The 17,624-nt window shown below is 43.9% G+C and overlaps 2 long non-coding RNA genes across 4 annotated transcripts in view; one reads left to right on the top strand and one right to left on the bottom strand.

The window, feature by feature from the left end:
- Positions 1-6,380: 6,380 nt before the first annotated feature.
- Positions 6,381-9,728, bottom strand: LOC129051305 (uncharacterized). The gene is made up of 3 exons (XR_008515455.2): positions 9,466-9,728; positions 7,497-7,643; positions 6,381-7,124 (listed from the first exon to the last, which is right to left on the bottom strand). It is a non-coding gene; the product is annotated as an uncharacterized LOC129051305 (long non-coding RNA).
- The window catches only part of LOC134760523 (uncharacterized), a 45,698-nt gene continuing 37,238 nt past the window's right edge, over positions 9,165-17,624 (top strand). The window contains exon 1 of one of the 3 annotated variants that reach the window (XR_010138111.1): positions 9,165-9,981. This is a non-coding gene — a long non-coding RNA (uncharacterized LOC134760523). The remainder of the gene's footprint in view (positions 9,982-17,624) is intronic. The other 2 variants (XR_010138110.1, XR_010138112.1) reach the window with 2 other exon arrangements.

Raw genomic sequence — 17,624 nt, 5'->3', positions numbered from 1 at the left:
AACTGGCTGAATCAAAACAAATATATAACTCTGAGAGAGAAATCCACACATCACAAAGCATTTTCGCTGAGAGCTTGTTTCAAGTTTTTATTGCAGGATAATCAGTTTTTGACTATAGGCCTCAATGGGCTTTAAAATGTACCTTCATGGTTTCTACAAGAAGAGTGCTTCAAACCTGCTTACTCAAAGCAAAGGTTTAATTTTGTGAGATGAGTCCACACATCACAAAGCGTTTTCACGTATAGTATGTTTCTAGTATTTATCACTGGATATTTGGTTTGGTTTTTCACTGCAGACCTCAATAGGCTCTCAAATATCCCCTCATAGATTCTACAAAAACAAGTGCTTTCAACATGATTAATCAAAACAAAGTTTTAACTTTGTGACATGAAATGACACATCATAAAGAATTTTCATAGATAGCTTGGTTCTGGTTTTTATCGTGGGTATTCAGTTTTCCACTACAGGCCACACTGGGCTCCAAAATGTCCATTCAGGACTACAAAAAGAGAGATTTTTGCCTGCTGAATCAAAACAAGGATTTAGCTCTGTGAGGTGAATCCACAGATCTCAAAGAATTTTCACAAATACCTTGTTTCTAGTTTTTATCACAGGATGTTGGTTTTTTTCATATGCTTCTTCATGGGATCTGAAATGTCCCTTCATAGATTCTACAAAAAATATTTCCAACCGGCTGAATCAAAACAAAGGCTTAACTCTGTGAGTTGAATCCACACATCACAAAGCATTCTCATATATAGCTTGTTTCTAGTTTTTATCTTGAGATATAAAGTTTTTAACTGTAGGGCTCAATGTTCTCTGAATGTGCCTTCTTAGGTTCTACAAAAAAAGTGTTTCCAACCTGCTGAATCAAGATAAAGGTTTAACTCTGCGACATGAATTGACACATTGCAAAGCATTTTCACAGATAGCTTTTTTCTAGTTTTTGTCACCAGATATTCGGTTTTTCACTATTGGCCTTTGTGGATTCCAAATTTCATTTCGTAGATTCTACAAAAAGAGTGTTTCCAATCTGCTGACAAAACAGAGCTTTAAATCTGTGAGATGTATCCACACATTGCAAAGCATTTTTACAAATAGCTTGTTTCTAGCTTTTATCATGGGGATATTTGGTTTTCCACTATAGACCCCAATAGGTTCCCAAATGTCCCCTTGTAGATTGTACAAAAGGAGTGCTTTCCATGTGCTGAATCAAAACAAAGGTTTTACTCCATGAGATGAATCCACACATTGGAAAGCATTTCCACAGATAGCTTGTTTCTCATTTTTATTGTGAAATATTTGGTTTTTCACTGTATGCCTTAATGTGCAGCAAAATATCTTCTCGTAGGTTCTACAAACAGACTGTTCCCAACCTGCTTAATCAAAACAAAGGTTTAACTCTGTGATATGAATTAACACATTCTAAAGCATTTTCACAGATAGCTTGTTTCCAGTTTTTATTTCCACATTTTTTTTCACTATTGACTTCAATGTGCTTTAAAATGTTTCTTCATAGATTCTACAAAAAGAGTTTTCCAAACTGCTAGATTAAAATGAAGGTTTAACTTTGTGAGATGAATCCACACATCACAAAACATTTTCACAGATAGCTTGTTTCTAGTCTTTATCATGGGATATTTGGTCTTTCACTGTAGGCCTAAATGGGCTTCAAAATGGCCTTTAGTAGATTCTACAAAGAGAGTATTTCCAATCTGCTGAATGAAAAGGAATGTTTAACTCTGTGAGATTAATCCACACAATGCAAAACATTTTCAGAAGTAGCTTGTCTTTAATTTTTATTGCAGGATATTTGTGTTTCAATGTACTTTTTTATGGGCTCCACAATGTCCCATTGTATATTCTACAAAAAGAGTGTTTCCAATCTGCTGAACAAAAACAAAGGTTTAACTCTGAGAGATGATTCCACACATCACAGGACCTTTTTACAGATAGCCTGTTTCTAGTTTTCATTGCGGGATATTTAGCTTTTCACTATAGGCCTCACTGAACTTTGTAATGTCCTTTAGTATAATCTACAAAAATAGCATTTCCAGCCTTCTGAATCAAAACAAATATTTAACTCTGTGAGATGGATCCACACATCTCAAAGCATTTTCATAGATAGCTTGTTTCTACTATTTATGAAAGGATATTCAATTTTTCTATTTACTTCTCCATGGGCTCCGAAATGTCCCTTCATAGATTCTACAAAAAGAGCGTTTCCTAAATGCTAAATCAAAACAAAGGTTTACCTCTGTGAGTTGAATCCACATATTTCAAAGCATTATCACAGATAGCTTGTTTCTCATTTTTAACGCAGATATTCAATTTTTACTATAGGCCTCAATGTGCACCAAAATGTCTTGTCGTAGATTCTGGAAACAGACTGTTTACAACCTGCTTAATCAAAACAAAGTTTTAATTCTGTAATATGAATCCACACATCACAAAGTATTTTGATGGATAGCTTGTTTCCAGTTTTTATCTCCACATATTTTGTTTTTCACTGCAAGCTTCAATGGGCTTTGAAATGTTTCTTTGTAGATTCTACAAAAAGAGATTTTTTTTTAACCTACTGAATTAAAACAAAGGTTTAACTCTGTGAGATGAATCCACACATCACAAAGCATTTTCACAGATAGCTTCTTTCTAGTTTTTATTGCAGGATATTTGTTCTTTCACTGTAGGCCCAAATGGGCTCCAAAATGGCCTTTAGTTGATTCTACAAAAAGAGTGTTTCCAACCTGCTGAATCAAAATATTTAACTCTGTGAGATGAATCCACACAATGCAAAGCATTTTCAGAGGTAGCTTGTTTTTAGTTTTTATTGCGGGATATTATATTCAGTGTTTCAGTATACTCATTTATAGGTTCTGAAATGTCCCTTCGTATATTCTGCAAAAAGTGTTTCCAACCTGCTGAATAAAAGCAACTGTTTAACTCTGAGAGATGATTCCACACATCACAATATCTTTTGATTGATAGCCTGTTTCTAGTTTCAGCAGGGGATATTCAGCTTTTCACCATAGGCCTAAATAAGCTTTGTAATGTCTTTTCATAGAATCTACAAGTAGAGTGTTTCCAGTCTGCTGAATCAAAACAAACATTTAACTCTTTGAGATGGATTCACAAATCCCAAAGCATTTTCATAGATAGCTTGTTCCTACTTTTTATCAAAGAATATTCACTTTTTCCATTTATTTCTCTATGGGCTCTGAAATGTCCCTTTATAGATTCTACAGAAAGAGTGTTTCCTATCGGCTAAATCAAAACAAAGTTTTACCTCTATGAGTTGAATCCACACATCACAAAGGATTTTCACAGATAACTTGTTTCTCGTTTTTGATATGGGATATTCAGCTTTTACTATAGGCCTCAATGTGTACCAAAATGTCCTGTAGATTCTACAAACAGACTGTTTACAACTTGCTTAATCAAAACAAAGTTTTAATTCTGTGATATGAATCTATACATTGCAAAGCATTTTGACAGCTTATTTCTAGTTTTTATCTCCACATATTTTGTTTTTCAATACAGGCTTCAATACGTTTTTAAATATTTTTCATATATTATACAAAAAGAGTTTTTTTAACCTGCTGACTGAAAAACAGGTTTAACTCTGTGAGATGAATCCACACAATGCAAAGCATTTTCATAGATAGCTTGTTTCTAGTTTTCATGGCAGGGTATTCGGTCTTTCACTGTAGGCCTCAATGGGCTCTGACATGGCCCTTAGCACATTCTACAAAAAGAGTGTTTCCAACCTGCTGAATCAAAATGAGTGTTTAACTCTGTAAGATGAATCCACACAATAAAAAGCATTTTTACAGATAGCTTCTTTGTAGTTTTTATTGCAAGATATTCAATGTTTCAATATACTCATCCATGGGCTCCAAGATGTTTCTTGGTATATTCTACAAAAAGAATGTTTCCAACCTGCTGAATAAAAACAAAGATTTAACTATAAGAGATTATTCCACACATCATGAGACCTTTTGACAGATAGCTTGTTTCTAGTTTTCATCGTGGGATAGTCAACTTTTCACTATAGGTCTCAATTAGCTTTGGAATATCCTTTCATAGAATCTACAAAAAGAGTGTTTCAAGCCTGCTGAATCAAAACAAGGGTTTAACTCTGTGAGATGGATCCACACATCCCAAACCATTTTCACAAATAGCTTCTTTCTCCTTTTCATCAAAGGATATTTACTTTTTCCATGTACTTCTCCATGGGCTCCGAAATATCACTTCATAGATTCTACAAAAAGAGTTTCCAACCTGCTGGATCAAAACAAAGGTTTAACTCTGTAAAATGAATGCACACATTTCAAAGCGTTTTCACAGATAGCTTTTCTCTATTTTACATTGCGGGATATTTGATTTTTTGCTATACTCGTCCATGGGCTCCGAAATGTCCTTTTGTAGATACTAGAAAAACAGTCTTTTTATTCTGCTCAATCAAAACAAATGTTTAACTCTGAGAGATGAATCCCTGCATGGCAAAGCATTTTTACAGATAGCTTGTTTCTAGTTTTTATTGTGGGATATTCAGTTTTTCACTGTAGGCCTCAATGGGTTCTGAAATGTACCTCTGTAGACAAAGGGACAAAAAGAGTGATTCCGTCTTGCTGAATCAAAACAAAGGTTTATCTTTTTGAGATGAATTCACACATCACAAAGCATTTTCACAGTTTCTTTCTAGTTTTTATCGTGGGATATTCAGTGTTTGACTCTTGGCCTTAATGGACTCTGACATGTCCCTTCATAGATTCTATAAAAAGAGTGTTTCCAACCTGCTAAATCAAAACAAATGTTTAACTCTGTGAGAAGTATTGACACATCGCAAAGCAATTTCAAAGATAGCTTGTTTCTAGTTTTTATTGTGGGATATTTGGTTTTTCACTATAGACCAAAATTGGCTCCAAAATGTACCCTTGCAGATTCTACAAGAAGAGTGTTTCCAACCTGCTGAATCAAGACAAAGGATTAACTCTGTGAGATAAATATACACATAGCAAAGAATTTTTACTGATAGGTTGTTTCTAGTTTCTTTAGTGGGATATTCGGTTTTTCACTGTAGGCCTCAATGGCCTCTGAAATGTCCCACGGAGATGGTACAAAAAGACTGTTTCCAATGTGCTGAATAAATACAAAGGTTTAACTCTATCAGATGAATCCAAACATCACAAAGCATTTTCACAGGTAGGTTTTTTCTGGTTTTTAATTGTGGGATATTTGGTTTTTCAATATTGGCCCTAATGGGCTCCAAAATGTCTTTTCTTAGATTCTACAAAGAGATTGTTTCCAACCTGCTTAATTAAAACAAAGATTTAACTCTGTGAGATGAATCCACACATTGTAAAGCATTTTCAGAGATAGAATTTTTATTATTTTTATTGCAAAATATTCAGTTTTTTACTATAGGCATCAATGGGTATGAAATGTCCTTTGTATATTCTATTTTAAAAAGTATTTTTTAACCTGTTGAATAAATACAAAGGTTTAACTCTGTGAGATGAATCCACATATTGCAAAGCATTTTCAAAGATAGATTGTTTCTACTTTTTATTGCAGGATAATCAGTGTTTCACTATGGGCCTCAATGGGCTTCAAAACATCCCTTCATAGATTTTACAAAAAGATATTTTCCAATCTGCTGAATCAAGACAAAGGATTCAATCTATGAGATGAATCCACACATTGCCAAAAATTTTTACTTAGAGCCTGTTTCTAGTTTTTATCATGGGATAATGGGTTGTTCATCAACGTGCTGAATCACAAAAAGGTGTAACTCTGTGAGATGGAATCACACATGGCAAATAATTTTCAGACATAGTTATTTGTTATTGTTGTAGTGGGCCATTCAGCTTTTCTCTGTAGGCTTCAACAGGCTTCTAAAACTCTTTTCATAGATTGTGCAAAAAGAGTGTATCCAAAGAGCTGAATCAAAACAAAGGTTTAATTCTGTGAGATAAATCCACACACCGCAAGGTATTTTCACAGATAGCTTGTTTTTAGTTTTTATTGTGTGATGTTTGGTTTGTCAATGGGCTCTGAAATGTTTCTTTCTTGAATCTACAAAAGGAAATTTTTCAATCTGCTGAATCAGAAAAAAGGTTTAACTCTGTGAGATGAATCCACACAATGTAAAACATTTTCACAGATGGCTTGTTTCTAGTTTTTACCACGGGATATTCAGTTTTTCACTACAGGTCTCAATGACCTCCAAAATGTCCCTTCTTAGATTCTCCAAAAAAAATTGTTTCCAACCTGCTGAATAATAACAAAGGTTTAACTCTGCGAGATGAATCCACACATGGCAAAGCATATTCAGAGATAGATTTTTTATTGTTTCTATCACAAAATAGTTGGTTTATTACTATAGGCATCAATGGGTGTGAAATGTCCCTTTGTATATTCTATAAAACAAGTGTTCACAATCAGCTTAATAAAAGAGAGGTTTAGCTCTGTGAGATGAAATCACACATTGCAAAGCATTTTCAGACATAGTTTCTTTTTAGTTTTTGTTGATGAATGTTTGTTTTTTCACTATACTTCTCAAGGGGTCTATGTACCTTCGTAGACTGTACAAAGAGTGTATCCAACTTACAGAATCACAGCAAAGGTTTAACTCTATCAGATAAATCCAAATATCACAAAGTGTTCTCACAGATCACTTGCTTCTAGTTTTTATCATGAGACATTCTGTTTTTCACTATAGGCCTCAATGGGCTCCGAAACGTGTTTTCCTAGATTCTACAAAAAAAAGTCTTAACAATCTGCTGAATCAGAAGAAAGGTTTAACACTGTGAGATGAAACCACAGATTGCAAAGCATTTTCACAAAAAGCTTCCTTTTAGTTTTTTATTGCAAATATTCAGTTTTTCACTATAGGCCTCAATGGGCTTCCAAATAACTTTTCTGAAATTCTATGAAAAACGAGTTTCCAACCTGCTGAGTGAAAACAAAAGTTTAACTCTGTGAGATGAATCCACACATTGCAAAGCATTTTTACAAATAGTGTTTCTAGTTTTTATGGTGGGATAATCAATTTTTCACTATAGGCCTTAATGAGCTACAAAAAGGCTCTTCATAGTTTCCACAATTAAAGTGTTTGCAACCTGTTGAAACAAAACAAAGGTTTAACTCTGTGAGACAGATCCACACATTGCAAAACATTTTCACTGATAGCTTGTTTCTAGTTTCTATCACAGGATATACAGTTTTTCACTATATGCCTCAATGGGCTTTAAAATGTCCCTTTGCAGATTCTACAGAAAGAGTTTTTCCAACCTACTAAAAAAAAAAAAAAAAAGTTTAACTCTGTGAGATGAATTCACACACAGGAAAGTGGTTTCACTGATTGCTTGTTTCTACTTTATATCGTGAAATATTTGGTTTTTTAGTATAGGCTTCAATGGGCTCTGAAACTTTCCTTTGCAGATTCTACAAAATGAGTGTTTTTAACTTATTCAATCAAAAGGAAGTTTTACCTTTGTAAGATGAATCCAAACATCACAAAGCATATTCACAGATAGCAAGCTTTTAGTTTTCATTGCAGAATATTTTGTTTTTCACTATATGCCTCAATGGGTTCCACAAAGTTTATTCGTAGATTCTACAAAAGGAGTGTTTCCAACCTGCTGAATCAAAACAAAGGTTTAACTCTTTGAGATGAGCCCACAAATCCTAAAGCATTTCCACAGATAGCTTGTTTCTAGTTTTTACCATGGGATATTTGTTATTTCACTATAGGACTGCATGGGCTCTGAAATGTCCCCTCGTAGATCCTACAAAAAGAGTGTTTCCAAACTACTGAATTAAAACAAATCTTTAAATGTGTGACATAATTTCACACGTCACAAAGCATTTTCACAGATAGCTTGTTTGTAGTTTTTATCACGGGATTTTCGGTTTTTCACTATAGGCCTCAATGTGCTTTGAAATGTCTCTTCTTAGGTTCTGCAAAAAACGTGCTTCCAACCTGCTGAATCAAGACAAAGGTTAACTCTGTGAGATAAATGCACACATTCTAAAGCCTTTTGACAGATAGCTTGCATGAAGTTTTTATCAGGGGATATTCTGTTTTTCTCAATGGGTATCAAAGGGCAGCCAAATGTCCCTTCACAAATTCTACAAAAAAAGTCTTAAAAACTGCTGAATCAAAACAAAGATTTAGCTTCATAAGATGAATCCAGAAATCGCAAATCATTTCGCTGAAGGCTTATTTCTAGTTTTTATCACAAGATAATCAGTTTTTTACTATAGGACTCAATTTGCTCAAAAATGTCCCCTCATAGATTCTAGAAAGAAAGTGTTTCTGACCTGCTGAATCTCAGGAAAGGTTTAACTCTGTGAGATGAGATCAGACATCAGAAAGCATTTTCATACATAGCTTCTTTGTAGTTTTTATCCCAGGATATTCAGTTTTTCACTATATGCCTCAAAAAATTTTGAAATGTTCCCTCATAGATAGTACAAAATTATGAGGGGACATTTCAAATGAGGGGACATTTCAAAAGATTGTACAAATCTATGAGGGGACATTCCAAATGAGGGGACATTTCAAAAGAGTGTATCTAACCTTCTGAATCAAAACAAACGTTTAACTCTATATAATCAATCCACACATCACAAAGCATTTTCACCATATCCCCCAAAAAGGAAACTCTTGTTCTCCTTCTCCTATTGGAGGGCTGCATGATTCCTATAGGATGAAAAGCAGGCAGCCGTGGCTGGCTTTTGCCTGGTAATCTAGGCTCTGTTTCATTTCGTCTGCACGTCCTTTCTCATAGCGGAGAGGCTCTTTCATTGGGCTGTTGCTGGGTGGGACTGCCTCTCGCCACAGTTCTATTGGCTGCCGGGGATTTCAGGGAGCAAAAGGGACTTCGGGTAGGCAGGCTGTGCTCCAGGTTGTGTATTATGATCTCGTTGTGGTGCCTGAGGTTGTTTCCACTTTGCAGGAGGCTTTTGGGTCCTCTGACAGGAATCCTTGAACGTTGCTTGGACTCCAGCACAGGTCAGCTCGTTCTCTCATTCGAACCTTGATTTTCCCTTGTTTTAATGGGGGGTCAACAGTGCCCCTCAACAGCACTGCTGGACACCCTTTCCCTGCTTGCAATCGCCACAGACAGCCTCTGAGACAATGTCTCAACCTCCTCTGCACCTGTGAGAGGCCAGTTCAAGGTGTGAGAACACTGCTATACCTTGGACTTGCCTTTGCCATAGTTCCTGCCTTTCCCAGGGAGCCCCTGCGAGGCCCAGGATGAAGGGAGGCAATGAGGTCAAAGGCCCGGCCATCTTTCGCTGACACCCGCCTCTGGGGTCTCAGGTATGAGTTCATCACCCAAAGACCCCTCAACAGCTCACTAGACTATATTCCAATCCCCATGGGACCCAGTTCCTGAACGCAGCCTCTTTCGGGAAGGGAGTCAGAAGAGCAGTTTCCAGAGACCAACTCACACTCTCCAAATGCCTCCTTCTTCCATGGGACTCGACCACGGAGACGGCCCGAGGGGGCCCTACGGCCGAGACTTGTACGGTCCTGCAGTGGGTTATCATAGGCAGCCTCTTTCCTGATACCAGGCCAGCTCTGCCTGTACCATTTTCCTCCGCTTAAGCAGGCTGACAGCTCTGACATCTGGGCGCCGGAGACTGCCTCGCTAATGCGCATGCGCTAGTCTCAGGGCACCAGGCCTGAGCTGTAAATTCTGGCTAGCATCACAATGAATGCCACCGTCACCTAGCGACAAATCCCTGCGGCTTGGCGGAGACAGAGACCTTCGTGGAGGTGCCTAGGCGGTGGACTCTCCCCTGTCTTCTCTGTGGGATCCACGGGATAGTCCCATGATCCTAGGAGAGGGCAGACGTGAGCCAGCCTGAAGAAACGTCAAGCAGAGCCCCAGGAATAAACCGTGAAATCACTAAGGATCCAAAAGGATCTGCAGGATGCCTCAGGCCTGCCTAGTCATTGTAGGGGTGAGTCTTTTTGAAACTTGCCCCACTGTGATTTTTAGATACAGCCCACCTGTGTTCCTCAGGGTTGCTCTCTTAGGTGGGGCTTCCTTCATAAACATGCAGCCTCAGAAGCTGCCGGTCTGTGTGTTCTGTGGGAGTGTTACGAGTGTTGGAAGTCTGCATGTGTGTGTGGCTTTGTGTGTGTGTGTGTGTGTGCCTGTAAGTGTAGTCGACTTAAAGGAATGTGGCTAATGCACTGCAGCGCTTCTTTTTTTTGAGTCTCCCAACCTTTTGTTGTCCTGTCTGCGTGGCTCCGCTTGGTCTGCGGGGCTCGGTGTTCTTTTTTTTTTTTTTTTTTTTTATTATACTTTAGGTTTTATGGTACATGTGCACAATGTGCAGGTAAGTTACATATGTATACATGTGCCATGCTGGTGCGCTGCACCCACTAACTCGTCATCTAGCATTAGGTATATCTCCCAATGCTAACCCTCCCCCCTCCCCCCACCCCACAACAGTCCCCGAAGTGTGATGTTCCCCTTCCTGTGTCCATGTGTTCTCATTGTTCAATTCCCACCTATGAGTGAGAATATGCGGTGTTCTTTATCTTTCTGTGGATCATGAATCCGCAGTGAATTGGGAGGCTGGCTGAGACCGACCTGGGTCAAAATAACCTCCACTGCAAAAAAAAAAAAAAAAAAAAAGCCACGCTTCTAGAAAGAACAGGAACACACCACACCCAAGAAAGGACATATACCAGTGTTTTACTGTCTTGCTTCCAAGTCACGGAAAGACACTAGCAGTTCTGTCCGCGGGGCACCTTGAATTTACATCGAATTTGGTTCCCAGCCGAGCAGGTACTTCCTGTCGTGACGGGGCACTCCTCCATCATCTTCGGATTTCATTCAGGGACAGAGAGTGTGAGCAGCAATAAGGTCAGATAGGGGAGAGGACACAATCTGTTGTGGGGTGGATGAGGTCCCACACCTTTACCTGCAAAAAAGGTGAAGACAGATGAAGGCGCTTCCAACTGCATCCCCTCAATACCTTAATTGCACAACCAGTACACCCATGGCCCAGTGTTCAGGTGGGAGTACTCCAAGGTGCAGGGAACATTTGGAGTGCAAACTGAGGCCATCCTGGCAAACTCCTGATTTGGGGGCTTTCATACCTAGAGCCAAATAGAAGTGTGATGGGTTGATGCTGGGTAGGATGTGGCCACCCCACTTGCCTCTTCTTTTGCTGACTTCCATGTTCCTCGTCGGCCTAGGGTTTCCTGGGGCTGGCTCAACGTCTTACACACTAAATGTTTCCCAGTTCACAGAGGATGATCCTCATGGGAATCCATTACATGAGTGTTTTCTTCTAAACGCTGTCACGTTTTAATGACTGGCAGCTGTTATACTTTTAAAACCATAAATTCCCATTACATTTGCCAACAGGGAAACTCTCCTTCTCCCACTTCTATTGAAGGGCTGCATGATTACTATAGGATGAGTAGCAGGCAGCCATGGCTGGCTTTTGCCTGATAATCTAGGCTCTGTTTCATTTCATCGGCACGTCCTTTCTCATTGTGGAGAGGTTCTTTCATTGGGCTGTTGCTACGTGGGACTGTCTCTCGCCATAAATCTTTTGGCTGCCAGGGATTTCAGGCAGCAAAAGGGACTTCAGGTAGGCAGGCTGACCTCCAGGTTGTGGGTCGTGGTCTCCTTTTGGGGCTGAGGTTGTTTGCACTTTGCAGGAGCGTTTTGGGTTTTCTGACAGGAATCTTTGAACATTGCTTGGACTCCAGCACAAGTCAGCTCGCTCTCTCAGGCGAGCCTTGATTTTTGTTGGCTTTCATGGAGGGTCAACAGTGCCCATCAACAGCACTGCTGGGCACCCTTTTCAGGCTTTCAATCACCACAGACAACTTCTGAGACAATGTCTCAACCTCATCTGCAGCCATGAGAGGCCAGTTCGAGGTGTGAGAACACTGCTCCACCTTGGACTTGTATTTGTCACGGTTTCTGCCTTTCCCAGAGATCCTCTGCGAGGCCCAGGATGAAGTAACGCAGTGAGGCCAAGGGCCCGTCCATCTTTTGCTGACACCTGCCTCTGGGGTCTCAGTTTGGATTCCATCACCCAAAGACCCCTCAACAACTCACCAGACTATATTCCAATCCCCATGGGACCTGATTCCTGCAAACAACCTCTTTCAGGAAGGGAGTCAGAAGAGCAGTTTCCAGCGACCAACTCGCACTCTTGAAACGCCTCCTCGTCCAGCGGGACCCGACAAAGGAGACGACCCGAGGGGTCCCTAAGGTCAAGACTTTTAGGGTCCCGCAGTGGGTTATGGCAGGCAGCCCTTTTCCCGATACCGGGCCGGCTCTGCCTGTACCATTTTCTTCTGCTTGGGCAGGCTGACAGCTCTGACAGTCCGGTGCTCCGGCCTGCCTCGCTAATGCGCATGCGCTAGTTTCAGGGCACCAGGCCTGAGCTGTGAGCTCTGGCTAGCATCACGATGAATGCCACTGTTGCCTAACGACAAATCTGTGCGGCTTAGCTGGGAAGGAGACCACCGTGGAGGTGCGAAGGCGGTGGACTCTCTCCTGTCTTCTCCGTGGGATCCACAGGATAGTCCGAGGATCCTAGGAGAGGGCAGATGTGAACGAGCCTGAAGAAACGCAAGGCAGAGCCCCAGGACTAAACCGTGAAATCCCTAAGGATCCTAAAGGATCTGCAGGATGCCTCAGGCCTGCCTAGTCGTTGTAAGGGTGAGTCTTTTTGAAACTTGCCCCACTTTGATTTCTAGGTATAGCCCCCTGTTTTCCGCGGGGTTGCTGTCTCCAGGTGGGGCATCCTTCAGAACCACCCAGCCTCAGAAGCTGCCAGGCTGTGTGTTTCTGAGGGAGTGTTGCAAGTGTTGGATGTCTGCGTGTGTGTGTGGCTTTGTGTATGTGTGTGCGTGTGTGTGTGCCTGTGTGTGTGCGCGCCTGTAAGTGGAGTCGGCTTAAAGGAATGTGGCTAACGCACCACAGATTTTTTTCCCCCACCTTTTCGTGGCCTATCTGTGTGGCTTTGTTTGGGCTGTGGGACTCCATGTCCTTTGCGTTTCTGTGGTTCCTGAATCCGCGATGAATTGGGAGACTGGCTGAGACCCGCCGGGGTTTAAGTCACCTCCCCCTGCAAAGGAGCCACTCTTCTAGAAAGAAAAGGAGCACACCACACCCAAGAACAGACAACTCCCAGTGCTTCATTATCCTGTGGCCAACCCAGAGCCAGACCCTAGCAGTCCTGTTCACAGAACTCCTTGAATTTACCTCGGATTGGGTTTCCAGCCAAGCAGGTGCTTCCCATCGTGAGGGGGACACTCCTCCCTTGTATTGGGATTACATTTAGGGATGGAGAGTGTGAGCAGCAATAAGGTCAGGTAGGGGAGAGGATACAATCTGGTGAGGTATGGATGGGGTCCTGCACCTTCACCTGCAAAAAAGATGCAGACAGATGACACAGAAGGTGCTTCCAAGTCCATCCTCGCATTCCCTTCATTACAAAGGCAGTCCACACATAGCCCGGTGCCCAGTTGGGAGCACTCCAACGTGCAGGGAACAGCTGGAGTGCAAACTTGGGTCATTCTGGTCAGCTCCCGATTTGGGCTTTCATTCCACTTGAGATTGGGATGGATGGATGCTGGGTGGAATGTGGCCTCTGCACTGGCCTCCTATTTTCCTGGCTTTCACTTCCTTTCTCAGGGTCTTGGCTTGTTCTTTCGCCCAAAGGGAGTGGGGTGGACAGATTACCTCTGAACCTTGGGTGCCTTTGATTTCTTTCTTTGTAGTTGATGTCATTACAGTGAACATTGATGCCTGCCATGTGCCAGGCCTGAGTCCTGGATGCCCAGAGGAAGGAGGCACCGTTCCCCTGAGCCTGCTAATAGGTCTTCCATCCACCCTTCTCATTATAATGCAGAGTTCAGGTTTTGAGACTAGGAAAACATGAATTTGACTCCACTGGGTCACCTGCCAGCTGCTGACAGCCACTTAATTCCTCCAGGCCCAACATCCCTATATGTAAGCACAATACACAATTAGGGTTGCTGTGAGCCTTATGCAAGGGGAGACTTGGAAGTGCTTGGCAGCAGCAGGTGGTCCACCCAGACTCTCTGGGTAGGCCTTGGTCTGCTTCCCTCCAGGTCTGTGCCACCTTCACTCAGGCTCCTGCAGAGGCAGCCCGTCACCTTGTGACCAGGCTGGAAAACAGCAACTGGCAGGAGGGCATAGGGACTAAGCGGGTCCCTGTCTGGAGCCCCTGCCAGTCGGCCAGGCAGCATCTCTGGGATGGGTGGCTGGATGCCAGTGCTCTTGTCCTGGCACCCCTCTGTTTCCTGCACTGGCTCGTGGTGGCAGACTTCCAGGCCTCTCCACATTCTCTGTCCTGGTGATGGTGGGAGTGTCTGCCCCTCTGAAAGGTGTCCCTGGAGGTTGGGAAATGACCGTGCCCTTTGAACCTCACTTCTGGCCCAGTATCTGGCTCAGATAGAGTGCACGGTGTGTGTGTTGAGGAGGGTGGAGGAGTGGCAGCCCTTTACCTATGAGCCAGTGCTCTGCAGGTCTGCCCAAGGGCCAACATCCCAGGGTCCAGGCCCTAAGATGAACGCGGCATCCCAGGTCCCAGCATCTTCTGAGAAGACATCATCCCAGTACCAGGGTCCCTGTTGGATAGTGCCTCTGCCCATCTTTCCTCTGTCTCCCAGCAGGTTCATGGTTGCAGTGGCCTGTGCGGGAGGGGTGCAGGTGATGGGGCCAGGGACTTTCGCAGGAAGGAACTAGGACATTGGCCAAAGAGGCTGCTCCCTGAGCCCAATTGTGTCCCTAATTTACTGTGTGACCTCCACAAGTCATTCAGTATCTCTGGTCCTGTTTCCCCCACCCCCACCCCTACTATGTGATGGGTACAATAATACCACAGTCCCTGTGACTGTGTTTTATTCAGGAGTCAGCTGTGGGCCTCCCTGACACTCTATCCCCAACAAAGTCCAGTGTCGGGAGTTAGTTGGACCTCCACCCCTGATCTTATATTTTCCAGCAGCATTTTGGGAAGGAATATCCTGAAAGGTGAGCCTGCCTGTTATCTCCTCAGAGGGTTCAGGAAAAGCCGGCCCTCTCTATCCCCTTTCCCCACCATGATCCTCCAGGTCCGTTCACCTAATCATTAGGCATGAACTAATTGAACACCTGCCAAGACCCAGGTGAGCTTTTACATCTAGAGAGAACTAAGACACAGCCATGGTCCTGGGGGTCTCACCCTCTTAGATGGGAGGCCAGCAGGAGAGGACATGTGGGTCAGGTTCAAGAGTGGAGTAGGGAGTTGCAAGTGGCTAGTGCCCACCTGGGCATGGTCTCATGGGCCCTTGCCAGCAATGTGCATGCCATCCTGTTTCCATTGTAAGGCTTTTAGCAGAGAAGGGTGTGGGATTGAGAAAAAAAAATTGCCATGGCCAGGGCTGCAAGAATGGCTAAGATCCTTGGTGGTACCATGGGCACGTGGCAATGACCGGAGGTTTTGAGAATTAGAGTAGGCAGGGTCTGGTGGTCAAGGGGCATCTAAGGGAAATCAGACCAAGTTCTAGCTTCCCAGTTTGCAGTCATGGGCAGACAGTGGTGCTATTTACTGAGGGGAGATGACTTAAGGAAGAGTAGAATGGAGGAAACACCGGGCCTGCCTGAAGGTAGATGCCAGACAAAGGGAGGAAAAGAGAAGCCTGAGAGGAAGCAGCAGGCACAGATCAAGGAGGAGAAGCACAAGAGTGCTGGCCCAAAGGGCAAGAAGTGTCCAGAAGAAGGGGGCTACAGAAAGGTCAAGTTAGATAAAGGCCATAGTACACCTATCCAATGTGGCCACCAGAAGGCCAGCTGGTCAAGGGTGTTGCTGAAGGCAGAAGACAGTGGGTCAGGAGTGAAGGTGAGGATGCGGATTGAGAGTGTAGACAACAGGCAGAAGGGGAGGGAGATGGTGTGGATAGAGGGGGTGTAGGGTCATAGATGGAAATATCCCCAAGTTTAGGTGGATGGGCAGGAGATCATTGCTGAGAAGGGATCTCGTAAGAAAGGAGAGGTGGAGCAGAACAGAGGGGGCAACGATGTGAGGGTGGCAGTGACACAGGGTCATTGGGGAGTGTGTGGGGACACCTGTCTGTTGGGCATCGGCTCATGGCTGAGGCCAGGCTGCTGGGCAAGCCCACAGACCCCTAGAAGAGAGGAGCTCCTGCCATGTATGGCGCAGTCTTGTCATTCACCATGCACTCTAATTTCACATATTGAGTACTTGGTATCTGCTGGTCACTGTGTTGGACACAGGGGACATAAAATATGATAAGACACAGTCCCAAAGGGGCTAAGAGTACTGTGGCCTCTTACTCAAAGGCTTGCACCCAGGGTTAAGCTTCTAACAAGTCGGAAGGCAGACATAGGCACCTCCATTTGCCTTGAGTACAAACAGATGTTTAGAGAGGTTTAGTGACTGGCCGAAGGTCACGCTGCCAGGAAATGGCTGTGTCCAGGACAGTTCCAGGTCTCCTGCCCATAAAACCCACCCAGGCCACCAGGTTCAGTTTCAGCCAGGTGGCCTTCAGGGTTGACCACACTGTTCGACTCGGCAAGAAGAATGCAAGCCAAAGGCAAGCACGTGCTCATTCTTCTGAGCATCCTCTGTGTGCCCAGCCCTGTTGTGGGCATGGGAAGCAGGGCAGGAGACAGGAATTCCAAATTGTGACCTTGCCATCTGCAGCTGAGGGTGTAGTTGGCGAATTTGGTGTCCCAGGAGAGGGATGTCTCCTGTTCCCTGGCTGCCTAGGAGAGGGCAGAAAGCAAGCTCTCTTGAAGGAGAGAGAGGGTGGCAAGGGGAAGGTAAGCAGGGACAACTCTTCCCCTCCCTTGAAGGAGGCCACTCAGGAATCCCAGGGAAGCCAGGCAAAAGCCCATGGAATAAAGGGGCCTCTGAGCCTCCTCCCCACTGCTGTGGTCCTGACTCGGGGATTTCAGGGTGCAGTCATCATTCCCACCTCAAAAGGAGAAAGCCCAGCCCGGCAGAGCGAGGCTGCTGCAACTTCTTGTACAAGCAGCTCCGGAGGCCCCACATCTGAGCTGGCAGCCCGGACTGGAAGGAGCTGGGAGCCCTTGTTCCTCCTCCTCTTGTGGGAACTGTGAGTGAGCCCTCACCCATGAAGGACCAGGAGAGGGCCGCAGCAGTTTCCTCACTCTCTCCCCTCCCTCCTGAACTTCCACCTGGACCTCCCCTTCCCCCATCCTGTAACCCATCCGGTGACCCCTCCTCTCTGGATCCAGGCCCTGTACCCACTTCCTAGGTCAAACTCCAAGGGCAGCCCAAAGTCGCTGTGATTGAGAGAAAGAAACTGGCTTCAGGACAGACCCATCTGTTCTACTCCAGGGCCAGCTGGGGGCCTTTGGAAAGGGAAGCTGGTATCAGCAGGAAGCTGAAGCCAAGTTGAGGGGACTCCAGCGAGTCCCCTTGCCTGTACTTCCTCCTACAGCAACTCCCCCACCCCCAAGCTGGAGAAGCCACCCTGGGGTGGTTCAGCTGGATTATGCCTGGCCCAACCTTTCCCTCCCCTGACTCACCTGCTGACCCAGGCTGACCCAGAAGCCCCGCTGCCTGTCTAGTGT

Source organism: Pongo abelii, chromosome 19, assembly GCF_028885655.2.
Source record: "Pongo abelii isolate AG06213 chromosome 19, NHGRI_mPonAbe1-v2.0_pri, whole genome shotgun sequence".
NCBI lineage: Eukaryota > Metazoa > Chordata > Mammalia > Primates > Hominidae > Pongo > Pongo abelii.
Note: the sequence above shows the minus strand (reverse complement) of the source record. Positions and strands in the feature narration are given on the sequence as shown.